The 13,836-nt window shown below is 46.1% G+C and overlaps 1 long non-coding RNA gene across 1 annotated transcript in view; it reads right to left on the bottom strand.

The window, feature by feature from the left end:
* Positions 1-6,723: 6,723 nt before the first annotated feature.
* LOC108588239 (uncharacterized) overlaps positions 6,724-13,836 on the bottom strand; it is a 37,773-nt gene continuing 30,660 nt past the window's right edge. The window contains exons 3-4 of the long non-coding RNA XR_008476391.2: positions 9,247-9,306; positions 6,724-6,878 (exon numbers count right to left, since the gene is read on the bottom strand). This is a non-coding gene — a long non-coding RNA (uncharacterized LOC108588239). The remainder of the gene's footprint in view (positions 6,879-9,246; positions 9,307-13,836) is intronic.

Genomic DNA, 13,836 nt, shown 5'->3' with positions numbered 1-13,836 from the left:
ATGCCTGGCTAATTTTTGTATTTTTAGTAGAGATGGGGTTTCACCATGTTGACCAGGCTGGTCTCAAATTCCTGATTTCAAGTGATCCGAGCTGGGACACTTCTCTAAGGGAAAAGGAGAAGGGGAACATAGAGTAAAGGAGGCAGACTCGCCCATTTCCTGTTGTCAAGGTCAACACACTGTCCCCAAGGGTTGCTTGCCTTGGCCCCACATTACTGATGGCCTTTGTGAACACCCACCATAGAAAGTCTTTTTCCAGAGAGTAGCCAGGAGGCCCCATAAGATTGTGAATGCTCTAAAACTTAAGTTAGATGGTCTCTGGTCAGATCCCTGTGATGGTTCCCCATGCCACTTGGAGTAAAAGCTGAGCCTCCCACTTTGGCCTGCCTGGCCCTAAGCACTTGGAGCTGATCTTTTATTGCTGTTCCTGCTACTCAGTTCCCTCGGCCTTATTGGCCCCATGCCTTTCCTGAGGCACACCAGACACACTTCCACCTCGGGGCTTTTACACTCACTGTTCCCTCTGCCTGGAAGGCCACTTCCCCAGATAGCCCCATGACCCACCTGCTCCCTCACCTTCCCCAGGCCTTTATTTAAATGCTACCATGGCTGAGCACCATGACTCATACCTGTAATCCCAACACTTCAGGAGGCCAAGGCAGGAGGACTGCCAGAGCCCAGGAGTTCAAGACCAGCTTGGGCAACATAGTGAGACCCCATCTCAAGAAAAGAAAAAAGTAAATGCCACCTTATCAGAGAGGCTTTCTCTGACCATCCTGCCTAAAACAATACTCTCTCCATCGTTCTCTGGGTGCTTAGCTCCCTTGATTTTCCTCTAGCACCTGTTAGTCCCTAACTATTGGTTATTTTCTTTTATTTGTATGTCGTCTGCCTCCCCAGTCAGAATGTAAGCACCCTGAGAATGGAGAACTTTATCAGTTTTGTTCACCACTCAGCACCTAGAAAACAGCCTGGCTCATAGTCAGTGCTCAATAAATTTGTGAAATGACTGAATGTGCCAGGCACTAAGCCAAGTCCCAGGACAGGCCATGCATAATAAGCCTGGGCTCTTGCCCTTGAAGAACTGACTGGCGGACAGGCAAGTAATTACAAACCAGAGCGATGAGTGTTGTGTCTAAATACAGATGTATATAAAGTACACATGAAGGCTCAAGGGAGGAAATAATTCACTCTGCCTGGAAATGAGAGGAAAGCATGAGTATGATGTCATCCGGTAGAGAAGGAAAGGAAAAGGCATCCCAAGCAGAGAGAACAACCAGAGCAAAGGCTCAGGTGTGAACATATTTGACATGTTCAGGAGGTGGTGAGTCCACTGGCCTGTTTGGAGCACTGTCTGTGGGACAGGTGTGGCAGGTGTAGCAGGAGGTCATTTGGAAAGATAGGTTGCAGTCACATGATGAAGGGGCATGTGAGAACTATGACAACCGGCTCTCTAAATTTCAGATCTATGTCAGGCCAGTGGGGACATTGCAGGGCAAAGAATCTACTTCTAACCCAGGTGATGGCACTGTAGGAGCCACCCTGTCCTGCCTGGCAAAGGCCAGGGAATGTTGTGTAGCCTCCCCAAGTGGGCAGGCTGGGGTCAGAGCACCTGTGGCAGCAGCCTGGTGGTTCTGCTTCCCTTCCTGTTGCTGATTTAAACAGGGCCCTCAATAAGGACCCTGCCCAGCTCCACAGGGCCTGAAAGAGTCCCTAGTCACATGTCTACTGCCTTGATCATGAAGAATTTGTTTCAAAATGTCCTTATTTTGCAATCTGACTCAAAAGGATGGGGAGTGGAAAAATTACAGACAGAAACTACCAAGGGATCTTGGCTTAATATAACTGGTGACCTGGGAAACAACAGAGGCAGAAAATAATTTCCCTTTCAGACTGAAGGATGGAGAGGACCTCTCATAGCTGATTCAAAATAAAGACTTTCCTTCAAGCAGAGAGAGTATTTGTATATAGGGTTTCTTTTTTTTTTTTAGACAGAGTCTTGTTTTGTCACCCAGGCTGGAGTGCAGTGGCATGATCTCAGCTCACTGCAGCCTCCGCCTCCTGGGTTCAAGCAGTTCTCATGCCTCAGCCTTCAGAGTAGCTGGGACTACAGGCACAGGACAGCATACCCGGCTAATCCTTTTTTTTTTTTTTTTTTTTAGATAGAGTCTCACTCTGTCTTCCAGGCTGGAGAGCAGTGGTGCAATCTTGGCTTATTGCAAACTCTGCCTCCTGGGTTCAAGCAATTCTCCTGTTTCCACCTCCTGAGTAGCTAGATTTACAGGCAAGTACTACCATGCCTGGCTAAATTTCTTTTTGTATTTTTAGTAGAGACAAGGTTTCATGATGTTGACCAAGCTGGTCTTGAACTCCTGACCTCAGGTGATCCACCTGCCTCGGCCTCCCAAAATGCTGGGATTATAGTTGTGAGCCACTGTGCCTGACCTAATTTTGGAATTTTAGTGGAGACAGGGTTTTACCATGTTGGCCAAGCTGGTCTCAAATTCCTGGCATTAAGTGATCCACCCACCTCAGCCTCCCGAAGTACTGGGATTACAGGCTTGCATCATTGTGTCCAGCCTGTATGTAACTCTCTTTTCTCTGGCTCCCTCCCTTGTTATTTTGCTCTTCACTCCCCTCCCCTTTTCCCCCAGCCTATCCTTGCCTCTCTGATCCTTCTTTTGGTTTTTCCTTTCTTTTCTTTCCTCCTTTCCCACTTCTCCTTCCACTTGCCAAGTTCCACTTTTCTCCTCCTTTCCTTCCTTTCTCTATTCCTTCAACTTAAGCACAAGACCCATATTTGAAACTGTTAAAGGGCAATTTTTAAAAGGTAAAATTATAACTCTTATGCAAATATAAAACAAGTCTAGGCATGGTGGCTCATAACACTAATCCCAGCACTTTGGGAGGCAGGGGCAGGAGGATTGCTTGAGCCTGGGAGTTAAAGACCAGCCTAGGAAACCTAGCAAAACCCTATCTCTACAAAAAATACAAATATTATCCAGGCATGGTGGCACGCACCTGTATTCCCAGCTACTAGCTACGTGGGAAGCTAAGGTGGGAGGATTGACTGAGCTTGTGAAGTTGAGGCTGCAGTGAGTCGTGATGGTGCCACTGCACTCCAGCCTGGGTGACAAAGTGAGACTGTTTCAAAAACAAATTTTTTTTTTTTTTGAGACGGAGTTTCGCTCTTGTTACCCAGGCTGGAGTGCAATGGCGTGATCTCGGCTCACTGCAACCTCCGCCTCCTGGGTTCAGGCAATTCTCCTGCCTCAGCCTCCTGAGTAGCTGGGATTACAGGCACGCACCACCGTGCCCAGCTAATTTTTTGTATTTTTAGTAGTGACGGGGTTTCACCATGTTGACCAGGATGGTCTCCATCTCTTGACCTCGTGAACCACCCGCCTCGGCCTCCCAAAGTGCTGGGATTACAGGCATGAGCCAGATTTTAAAAATAAAAATATAAAATGAGCACGTCAGTGACTCAGTTCAACTCATTAATTAATGAGGGAACCAGTAAGATGTTACAACCAGTTCACAGAAAAATCCAGGAAACACACATACAGAGGCAATCAGGGATGTTAAAGGGAATTTACTAATAGATACAAAACAGGCATCTTCATTTCCTATCAATAGGAGTCTTATGTTTCGACATCAGCCTACCATAAGTTAACTTCTGTCTCTACAGAGATGCCACATCATCGAAGACAATAAAAGGCACAGATCCCTGTAGAATCGGACAACCCAGGAAGGGTCCTCTGCTCTGGACAATGCCTGGCATTGTTGAAAGAACCCCCAGGAATCCTTGCCCATTTCAAAGTCTTCTACAAGTTTTCTTGACAAAATCTTAGAAGGGACTGTAGGAGCTGGTTAATATTTTTTCTCTTCTATTCTTCTTCTTCTCCTTCTTCTTCTTTTGTTTTTAAACAGAGTCTTACTCTGTCACCCAAACTGGAGAGCAGTGGTGCAATTATAGTTGACTGCAGCCTCAACCTCCCAGGATCAAGAGACCCTCCTACCTCAGTCTCCCAAGTAGCTGGGACTACAAGTGCATGCCATCATGCCCGGCTAATTTTTTTATTTTTTATGGAGATAGGGTTTTGTCATGTTGCCTAGTCTGTTCTCCAACTCCTGGGCTCAAGCAATCTTCCCACCTCGGCCTCCCAAAGTGCTGGGATTACAGTCATGAGCCACCACCCAGCCAATGGAGCTGGTTAACTTTTTCAAGTCTCCAAACAGGTCTCTATCTGGAGTTGGATCCGGATTCTAGCTCAGAGGCTTAGTACTGGGCAGGAATGGGATTGAAAACAAAGATTGCCTGGCTGTGATCAAAACTGAGGGTGATGGGGCAGGTGACCACTGGCCAATGCCCCATAAGCCCTCATTCTTGTCATCTTACGATCATCTTCTGGCCTTGGATATGCAGAAAAGCTCAGGACAAGATTGAGGGCAATCTACCCGAAGCAGTCCTGGGTATGGAGATGGGCATCATCCCTCCTTAGACCTTCCCTGGCATTTGGCTCTGTCCCCAGGTGACAGCTTCCAGGACCACCTCACCAGGCTTTCATGCCCATTTTCGGAGGCCTGTGACAGCCTTCATTCTCTGCAGCTCGGACCCTGCACATACCCTCCTGTCCACTCCCAGGCTTCACACAAGTCCTCCTTTACTACCTCTCCCCAGATTTGGCATTTCAGGATCTCTGCAGTTACCTGAAAAGCAATTAGACAGATTTCTAAGGTACACGTTCTGATAAGATTTGTGAGCTTGGGAGTATGAAGCAATCTGTGAAAGTTTCCTGAACTGTCCAGGTTACTGAGTGCTGATCCCTGAGTGAGATGCTTGGCAGATGCTGGGGTGGGGTGAGGGAGAATAACATTGGCAAAGAAGTTGTGATCCCTGCTCTCAGGGCATTTATAATCTGGTTTGAGAGGCCAAATACCCAGGAGATCCCAGCAGCTGGTGGTCATGCTCAATGTGTGGGGTGAGGATGAGGATGGGGGACATTCTGACCGCAGGACCAGCCCTGGAGAAGAAAAGGGAGACCATTCCTTTCATGGGCAGTGAGCCTACATAATCCCTTATCTCCATGAAAGAAAAGGCAGCTACCTTCCTTACTGAGAAGATGTCCTGACTTTCACCTCCCTATAGATAGGGCTGAGGCTGGACCTCAGACCCTGATATTCCCACCCTTGCAGAAGAGAGAACTGTTCAGCCTCCAGGTAGAAACCTCAAGTGGGTAATCAAAAGATTAAAAGGTTTCTAAGATGCAGAGGCTGAGTACGTGATGGAAAGTGCTCCACGAAACAAAGGGCTGTGGGGCAGGTCTTAGGACCAAGTCAGGGACACCCAGGTTTGGTTCTTCTGGTTACTCCAGTAGTTGTATGACTCAGCACAAATCATTTCCCAGCTCATCCATCAACAAGGAAGTGGGACTCTCTAATTTCTTTGTTTCTTTTGCCTTTTATATTTTTGAGTGTGGCAAAATACATATAACATAAGTGTGAGGGTTAATTTTATATATCAACTTGCCTGGGCTACAGGGTGCACAGATATTTGGTTAAACACTATTCTGGATGTGTCTGTGAGGGTGTTTCTGGAGAAGATTAACATTCGAATCAGTAGACTGAGTAAAGCAGATTGCCTGCCCTAATATGATCTCATCCAATCCCTTGAAGACTAAATAGAATAAAAAACTGATTAGGGGAAAGTTTGCTCTCTCTACCTGATCGTCCCCAAGCTGAAACATCAATTTCTTCCACCTTCGGCCTCAGATTCAGACTGGAACTATGCCATCAGCACTCCTGAGTGTCCAGCTTGCTGGACGCAAATGGGATTGGGACTTCTCAGCCTCTATAATCATATGAGCCAATTTCTTATAGTAAATTATATATATTTTTATATAATTTTATATAAATTTTTATATAATTTATATATATATATATATAAATTTTTATGTAATTTATATATATATATATATATATATATATATTTTTTTTTTTTTTTCTTGACAAGACCCTAGAAGAGTATAGGAAAGGGATGTGGGAGCTAGTTAATTCTTACAAGTCTCTCATAGCTCCTATTAGTTCTGTTTCTCTAGGAAATCCTGGTTAATATAATAAAATGTGCCATTTTAATCTTTTTTTTGAGACAGAGTCTCACACTGTCACCCAGGTTGGAGTGCAATGGAGCAATTTTGGCTCACTACAACCTTGGCCTCCTGGGTTCAAGTGATTCTCCTACCTCAGCCTCCTGAGTAGCTGGAATTACTGGCATGCACCACTATACCTAGCTAATTTTTGTATTTTTAGTAGAGACAGGGTTTTACCATGTTGGTCAAGCTGGTCTTGAACTCCTAACCTCAAGCGTCTGCCTGCCTTGGCCTCCCAAAGTGCTGGGATTTCAGGTGTGAGCCACCACACTTGGCCAGTTTTTATTTTTTTATAGAGATGGGGGTCTCCTTATGTTGTCCAAGTTGGTCTCAAACTCCTGAGCTCAAACAATCTTCCGGTCTCAGCCTCCCAAAGTGCTGAGATTACAGGCATGAGCCACCATGCCCAGGCTCTTCTGAGAGTTTCATAGTTTTAGCTAGCTCTTCTCCTTATGTTGGATCCATTTTGAATTATTTTTTGTATATGGTGTTAGTTAAGGGTCTAACGTTATTCTTTTGCATGCAATGGTTAGGAATTTTGTTCAGCCTGAAGAAGTAACTGACTACAGTAGCCTAAACATACAAGTTTTTATTATTTCACACTAAAGAAGTCCATGGGTAGCCTATTCTCAGCTGCTATAATATGAAGCCTCCATATTCTTCTTTCTCTTCTTCCAGACATGGCTTCCATTCTGGGCCCACTATGGCTGTGTGAACTCCGGCCAACACCTGGGAATTCCAGGCAGCAGAAAGGAGGAAGGGGGAAGGGATGAAACAATGTCACTCTCTTGAAAGAGCCTAAGTCTTGAACACTTTCACTTAAATCTCATTGGCTAGAACTTAGTCTCATAGCTGCAAAGGAGTCTGGGAAATAACACACCCTTATCTAGGTACATGGCCATCCCAAATTAAATCAGGTCACTCTTGCCAAGGCGGAAAGGGCAAATGAATGTTGGCTTAATAGCTAGCAGTCTCCACCCCAGGAACCTAACGCATCTGAAATTCTATGATGATCTGTCTCCTGGAGAAAAAAAAAAAAATAAGAAACTGGTTGCACAGTGCTTAGCAAAATGTCCAGCTCAGGCTATGCACTCAAAAAATGTTAGCTATTGTTTTTACTTGTATTAGTCTCTGATCGCAGAGATGGACCTGTTCTTATGTCTGGATGGAACCAGTGGGTCTCTATGTGGTGTAATGGATGGAACACTGAAGTGAAAGCTGGTCCCCAAAGAGACTCTGCCTTACGTGTTTCTCTCTTCAGACTCTGTTTTAAATCGAAGGAGGGTGAAGTAGGAGAGGAACAGATGGCCTTAAGAAATAGTTCATTTGGACACCTCAGCCTCAGTGTAGCTCTCTGTCTCTGAGCTTTTTGCCTGGCTGCTGGCTGGGATGCAAGCACCATGGGCATGGGGGTCGGAGGAAGGGGTCACATGGCAGCCAGGGAGTGCAGGCTAGATGTGGCACCGGTGAGGACAAAATGCACAGGAAAGGGCTGGTGGCTGCATCTGTTGGGGAGCAGGGATGGGGGCCATTTGAAGAGGGTGAAGGGTGTGCTTTGCTCCTCCCTGTCCCTCCCAGGCCATATCAGGACACACTGTCAGGCGTAGCCCAGTTAATTGCAGTGAAACAGGGCAGGCCAGGAAGGCCTGATATCTGTGAGCTGAAACCAGCAGCACCTATCAAGTGTGTGGAGGTGATGCGGAACACAGTCCTGCCATGTAGCCAGGCCCAGGCAGCATCTGCCACATGGCTCTGAGACCTGGGGCTACTCAGAAGTCAGCTCCGAGCAAGGTGTCAGCAGGAGGAGGAGTGGGATTGGAACTGGGACCTCATGTCAGAAGCCAGACCATAGGGGGCCTGCTTGGCAGCAGAAGAGAGGGCCAGAGGTCGGCCCTGGTGGACATGATATTCAGAATATGTAATCACCAGTATGGCCAGATTCCCATCAATGAGAGCAGACCCAGGCCTTACAACTACGACAGGGTTCTAGAGAGCTCCTACAAGGACAGGGACCAACACTTTATTTTCTGTACCATGGAAATGTTCTGGGGATGCAGCAGAGGCGCCAGAGGGTCTCGGTTGGCCGAGGGCACTCAGAGGACATGGGCTGCAGCTGTTTATCCATTGGTATGGACATCTTTCAGTATTTTAACCACTAGTAGAACTGAAGTCATTCATTACTATCTGAATATGAGCCATGGACCTAAAATCAAATGTGGTTTAAAAGAGGCAAAGGAACCTTTAGGGTCCCCACTTGCATGGGCTCTTTCCAAGACCCTGGAGAGGCCCAAGCCATGTATGCACATTCTTTTCCTTAAAGGGGTTTCCCCAAATTGATAAGCTTTATGCCCACAAAACCTGGCTCTAGTCTGGTCAGTCACCAGGTGATTTGGAGTCACTTTTTTTTTTTTTTTCAAGACTGTGTTTCACTCTGTCACCCAGGCTGGAGTGCAATGGCATGATCTCGGCTCACTGCAATCTCTGCCTCCTGATTCAAGCAATTCTCCTGCTTCAGCCTCCTGAGTAGCTGGGATTACAGGCATGCACCACCGCGCCCAGCTGATTTTTGTATTTTTAGTATAGACAGAGTTTCACCATTTTGGCCAGGCAGATCTCAAACTCCTGGCCTCAAGCGATCCACCCACCTTGGCCTCCCAAAGTGCTGGGAGCCACCACACCCAGCCCAGAGTCATTCCTTGGCAAGTGAAGGACACAGGTGAGCACCCTTTCTACTGGGGAGTATGAGGCTTCACGACCAGCAGTAGGCCAGCTGGTCTTGGTAGCTTGACATGTGCTTATTTATTTATATCTTATAAAATAATAATACCATAGATAGGTAGCCCACTTTTGCCTTCATTATCCCAGTCAGTCCTCCCAGAACCCTGTGAGATGAACAGGACAGGTCTTACCAACTCTGACTCAGAGGTGATGAAACTGAGGCCCAGGGAAAAGAAGCTAAGAGGCCTACTCAAATTTGCAAGGCTGGCTGGAGACAGAAGTATGTCTTCAACTCCATACTTTATACAGCCAGAGTTCTTCACTTTCCTGATTCAAGACCAAACACAGTTATGACAAAGCATAGTGTGAGGAGACTCACCCTCTGCATCTGGAGAGGTACCCAGTAGCTGCCTCAGCCACAAACATCTTCATCCTGGTTCTGGGGGCAAAGGAGGCTCACATGGACATGAAGCACAGAACATAGGACCAGAAAAGCCCAGGAACTTTGGGAAGGGAAGAAGTCTTATTTAATCTTCCCCCATATTCTTCCTGAACTTTGCATTCTTACTCACAACAAGTCATTTGAGTCAACTATATTTACTCTAAATATCAACACAAATGCACAACCATGATATAGTGCAATTGGCAATAATTTCTTTGCAGTGTCCAGACTGGAAACAACTGGAGTTTTAGGTGACCAACACGCACACCAGCACACACACGTACATGCTAGCACACTCACACATCTCCAATCTTTCAAAGCCACAACTGCGTGAAAGGGAGACTCAGATCCCACCCCAAATCAAAGCCTGATCTGTAGACTTGGATTTGCCTAGAAAGACAAACTCACCCAGCAAACCTCAGGACCAAACCTACCAATCAAAATAACCGACAAGGAAAATAGCTGCAGAGTGAGTTGCCTGGATACCTTCGTTGCTTTATCATATATATATATATATATATATATATATTTTTTTTTTTTTTTTTTTTTTTTGAGACAGGGTCTCACACAGTCATCCAGGCTGGAGTGCAGAAACGCGATCATGGCACACTGCAGTCTTGACTTCCTACGTTCAGGTGATTCTCACACCTCAGCCTCCTAAGTAGGTGGGACCACAGGTGCACACCACCACACCTGGCTAATTTTTTCTATTTTTTGTAGAGACAGGGTTTCACCATGTTGCCTATGCTGGTCTTGACCTCCTGGGCTCAAGCAGTCCTACCACCTCAGCCTCCCAAAGTGCTAGGATTACAGGCATAAGCCACTGTGTCTGGCTCTTGTTATCCTAATAAGGCCACCTGGGGCCCCAGCATAAATAGGTCCAGGTCTCATGGGCCCTGGAGAAACTGTGCATGTGGCACCTCCAGGGCAAGGTTTCAAACCTAGGAAGACCACTGAGAAGCAGTGGGAAGGAACCGGGCTGAACATCTGAACTTCACCTCACAAGGTGCTGTCTACATTCTCTATCTAGATCACCCCAGGGGACTGAGCTCTGTGTGAGGACATCTTTGAATGTTCCTATAACTTCCTGGCTTTAAAAAAGGGAGTCCTTTCTTTTTTATTTTTTTATTTTTGAGACGGAGTCTCACTCTGTCACCAGGCTGGAGTGCAGTGGTGTACTCGGCTCACTGCAATCTCCACCTCCCAGGTTCAAGCGATTTTCAATCTTGGCTCACTGCAATCTCCACCTCCCAGGTTGAAGCGACTTTCCTGCCTCAGCCTCCAGAATAGCTGGGATTACAGGCTGTGCCACCATGTCTGGCTAATTTTTAAATGTTTATTAGAGATGGGGTTTCACCATGTTGGCCAGGATGGTCTCGATCTCCTGATTTTATGATCCACCCCCCTTGGCCTCCCAAAGTGCTGGGATTATAGGTGTGAGCCACTGTGCCCAGCCTTCTTTTTTATTGTATAGACAGGATCTCACTGTGTTGCCCAGTCTGATCTTGAACTCCTGAGCTCAAGCAGTCCTCCTGACTTGGCCTCCCAAAGTCCTGGAGTTACAGGGATGAGCCACCATGTCTGCCCTGGGAGCTCCTCTTTCTTTCTTTAAGACAAATTGTCACTCTGACACCCAGGCTGGAGTGCAGTGGCATGATCTCTGCTCACTACAACCTCCACCTCCCAGGTTCAAGTGATTCTCCTGCCTAAGCCTCCCAAGTAGCTGGGATTACAGGTGTGCACCACCATGCCTGGCTAATTTTTTATGTTTTTATTAGAGACAAGGTTTCACCATGTTGACCAGGCTGTTCTTGAACTATTGACCTCAAGTGATCTGCCTGCCTCAGCCTCCCAAAGTGCTGGGATTACAGGTGTGAGCCACCACACCCAGCCCCCCTTTTGCTATTCTCCTGTAATTTGGCAAAATGATCTCCTTTCCATCCCTTTCCTGATGTATAAACTCCATTCATGTCTTTCCCTTTATTCTGATGGTGACTCTGAATATTTCTTAGACTGTCTTCAGTCATTTTGCTCCTTCTGTCTAATCCCTGCTCATTCCCCTGGATCCTCTGCAAAGCGATATAGCATGTTTCTTTGGAGATGCCATACCAGGATTTGGGGTTTGCATTGGAGAACACAGAGGGATTCAATTGAAGTTGCCCTTTATCTTATGGTTTATATGGCAGCCAGGTACCAAGATGTCCCTACAGTGAATGTACCTCCTGATTTTCACAGCCCTGTGTAGTGCTCTCCCACATGATGGGCTGACCTTTGTAACCAACAGGATATTGTAGAAATGATGAAACGTGATTTCCAAGGCTAGATCATAGAAGACATTGCACCTTCTGCCTCTTGTACTCTGCTGTGGCAGAAGCCAGACACCACATTGTGAGGGCATTCAGGAAGCCCTGTGGAGGAGCCTGCATGGTGATAAACTGAGACCTTCTGTGAGCAGCTAGCATAAACTTGCTATGTGTGGGAGAGGGCCAACTTAAGTGGATTCTCCAGCCCCAATCATGCCTTCAGATTACTACATCCCTAACTGGCGTCTTGATCCTATAACCTTGTGAGACAGCCTAAGCCAGAGCCAGATCTTCCCAGCTTAGCCACTCTAAAATCCCTGACCACAGACACTGTTTGAGATTTTAAAAATGCTTACCTTTTTTTTTTTTTTTTTTTTGTGAGACAGAGTCTTGGTCTGTTGCCCAGCCAGGCTAGAGTGCAATGGCTTACTGCAACCTCTGCCTCCCAGGTTCAAGTGATTCTCATGCCTCAGCCCCCCAAGTAGCTGGGACTACAGGTATGTGGCACCACGCTCAGCTAATTTTCATATTTTTAGTGGAGATGGCATTTTGCCACATTGGCCAGTCTAATCTCTAACTCCTGACCTCAGGTGATCCACCCACACCAGCCTCCCAGAGTGCTGGGATTACAGGTGTGAGGCACCATGTTCGGCCTACTGTTTTAAGTCAATACATTTTGGAGTAATTTGCTATGCAGCATTATATAGCTAATAATACAGTTAATCATATTATCCATCAAAGGAAAAGGGAACAGAAGGTAGAGAACTGTTTGGAACTCTGCTAAATTATTCTAGTTCTGGTGGGATGCCCAGGCCTCCTCTGTCCCAGTGGTGGGTGTGTGACTCCAGCTTGGTACACTGGACTCACCGTCTCCTTGTCTCCTTTCTAACTGAAGTTTCTGGAAGTCTGAGCTAAACTTCTTCTTTCTCTTGCACATAAAGGAGTCCTGAAGTAAAGGGATCACACACAGTCACACACAGAGAAAGTCAGTCAAAAGTAGAAAGCTGAAGACAAGAAAGTCAAAGGGCCCGGTACTTCAGCCCAGTCAAGGAATAGGAAAGCAAAAGGTTCCTAGTTGCTACACTGTGCATTTCCTTAACCATGTTTGATATTAATTCCTGTGCCCTGCCCTTCGTAGGGAGATAGAGACACCATTTGCTTCCATCTATTTAAGGATAATTAAATGGATACAACTGAGTATTACATGTGGTAGTGGCTGCATTGTTTTTCTCCTATAATTAGGGAAAATGGGAAGCTTTTTCTGCACACTCTACGTGTGGAACATAGATATGGGGGACACAGGAGACAAGGAAGTATGGCCCTTTTTCAAAAACTTGCTGTCTAAATAGTCTAATTACCCTCTACTAGGAAGAAATATCACAATTGCTAGGAAATAATGCACACACTATCACAGCTTCTGAAGTCATTGGGATAGACCTTCCAGTCTGAATCTGAAATAAACTCTGCAGTAAGTTTCTATGGTAAGAATCCTGTAGAACCCGCATTCACTGTCAGCTTCTTAAATCTGTTGTCATTACTATGTTACATAAAGTGTGTTGAAAGCCATGGTAGCCATTTAGAAAACTCCAGCAGGAAGACCATGGTTTGTTTCTTGCAATATCGCTTTTTTTTTTTCCTTTTAAAAAACTGAGATATAAGCTGGATGTGGTGGCTCACACCTGTAATCCCGGCACATTGGGAGGACGAGGCAGGCGGATCATGAGGTCAAGAGATGGACAACATGGTGAAACCCCATCTCTACTAAAAATACAAAATTAGCTGGTGTGGTGGTGCGCATATGCAGTCCGAGCTACTTGAGATGCCGAGGCAAGAGAATAGCTTGAACCCGGGAGGCAGAGGTTGCAGTGAGCTGAGATCGCACCACTGCACTCCATCCTGGCAACGGAGCAGGAGCCCGTCTCAAAAAAAAAAAATTGAGATATAATTTATACACCATAAAAGTCACCATTTAAAGTATACAATAGGCCAGGCATGGTGGCTCATGCCTGTAATCTCGAGGCATGCAGATCACTTGAGGTCAGGAGTTCGAGGCCAATCTGACCAACATGGTGAAACCCCATCTCTACTAAATACAAAAAATTAGCCAGTCATGGTGGCGTGCACCTGTAATCCCAGCTACTAGGGAGGCTGAGGCAGGAGAAATTGCTTGAACCAGGAGGTAGAGGTTGCAGTGAGCTGAGATTGCACCATTGCTCTCCAGCCT

This window comes from Callithrix jacchus, chromosome 14 (genome assembly GCF_049354715.1).
Source record: "Callithrix jacchus isolate 240 chromosome 14, calJac240_pri, whole genome shotgun sequence".
Classification (NCBI taxonomy): Eukaryota; Metazoa; Chordata; class Mammalia; order Primates; family Cebidae; genus Callithrix; species Callithrix jacchus.
Note: the sequence above shows the minus strand (reverse complement) of the source record. Positions and strands in the feature narration are given on the sequence as shown.